Source organism: Cannabis sativa, chromosome 4 (assembly GCF_029168945.1).
Source record: "Cannabis sativa cultivar Pink pepper isolate KNU-18-1 chromosome 4, ASM2916894v1, whole genome shotgun sequence".
Classification (NCBI taxonomy): Eukaryota; Viridiplantae; Streptophyta; class Magnoliopsida; order Rosales; family Cannabaceae; genus Cannabis; species Cannabis sativa.
In genome coordinates this window covers 74,413,469-74,415,478 of record NC_083604.1, presented here as the reverse complement: position 1 = coordinate 74,415,478, position 2,010 = coordinate 74,413,469, and positions in this window count along the sequence as shown.

Sequence of the window (2,010 nt, the reverse complement as noted above, 5' to 3'; positions counted from 1 at the left end):
TTGTATCATTCTTCAAATTGATGATTCACACTATTTTTTTCCCAGCCATTAAAAACTTTTTGGCTATGACAATTACTGCACATACAATCAGTTAAGATTAATCATTGATGGTTGGTCTGATGTGATGATAAATGAAACTCAATTTATTATAATAAAAAAATAAAAGAAGAAAAAGATAAATGTACCGTCACGTACCGAGACCACGAATGAGATCAAAATTCACGTCTGCGATGTGTTGAATCTTAGGCCAACCTTTTCCTTCTTTCTCACACCGTTTTTGTACCAAAGGACATTCACTAATTAATTGACAATTTAGTAAGGGAATTAGGCAGCCCTTCTTTTGGCAAGCACCGCAATCTTTCACATTTAAAAGTTATCAATGTCTGAAGCGATGTGAGTTGTTGAAAGGCCTTTCCATTTAGGGTCTCAAGCTTACAACAATCGGAAATGTCAAGTGTCTTCAGATTGGTCGGAAGGAGCCCCTCGTCGTTGGGAAAAGAATATAGAAATTAGATGTGAAAATTAGTTTGTATGGTGTGAGTCATCGACTCATCATATTTTCATTAATTTTATTTACTCATATAGTCATATTATTTTCATTTGGAAGCATTGTATAGTTCACTTTTAAGCCTTTGGATGATTATATAATAGCTCAAGTTTTGTTTCTGTTTAGTTACTATATTACAAAGGCATTTTTCACTGCTTTTATGATGATATTCTTCAGGGGTTTTGATGTATTAGTAGTGCTTTTAAGCGTACTTGAGTTGGTTCTTCAAGCTGACAAGAAACCAGACATAATCCTTTGTCTCAATTGACAAATAAACCATTATGGATATTTTTTTTTTGTGCAATTATATTATCATGATTTCTCAAATTGTTATATTAAATAATTACATCTTTTTAGGTTGCAACAACATAATTTAATTACTTTAATTTACGTAAAAATAACTCCACAATAATAAAAAATTAGTTTTTTTCTTGAATAAATTACTTTATTAAAAAAATTCAATTAGACTATGATAATAAATTAAATTATATAATTATTTATTAAACCATTCTCAGTTAAATTATAAAGTACTTAACATAAAACTAAATATACGTCCATTTGCACGTGTACTTAGTTTGTGATTCTTTTGTTTTTTCTTAGTTTACTTTTTATTAGACTTTTACTTTACTTCTATATTGATTATTGTAAATAATTGAGTATGACTCTGTATTGCGAAAATTATTAATTACTACGCAAGTGCACGCAATCAAGTAGTATACTCACGCAAGTGAGGTCGAACCACAGGGAATTGGATTAATTACTACTAAACTATACTTATAATTCTATTTGGCAAATCAAAAGTATTTATGATTAAAAAAGGAAGAAAGAAATTCAAGAAACTTAAAGAAACAAGTGAATATTAATCAAGATGAGAGAATAGGGAGACGAATCCTGTTGTTAAGTTACCAATGTTAATGTCTAATTGCTATCCTTCTCTTGAAGTGAATGACAGCTTATAAATTAACCTAGCTCTTTTCAGATCTTCTAGGTTCTAAATCTCATGCTCTCTAATTAATCTCTTAATTAAATTAACATGAAATCAGCATTAAGCAATAATCTAAATGTCACAAAGGCTATGTAAATACTTTCGTTTCACATCAAAACCTAGACTATCCAATTTTAGCATTCTCAATTCTCACTTTTCAGATTTCGAATTGAGATCATAAAACATGTAAAAGGTGATCAATCTTGCACATGGAAATTAAACACAAATATGAATAGTGTTCACAATCAAGATGGAGGAATGGCAATTATTCATTAACTAGGAAAAACTTAAACAACATTCATCATTCTCCCTAAATAGGAGTTTAGTTCAAAACATCCATAATCAAATCCATAATTAACATTGAAATAGAAAAGAACATAGAAAAATTAAAGAGAAAAGAAAGAACTAGTTGAAGCAATTGATCCGGGTCGCCACAAGCCGCTCTTCTAGCCTCCTCCTTTGTTTCTAGGGTTCCAAT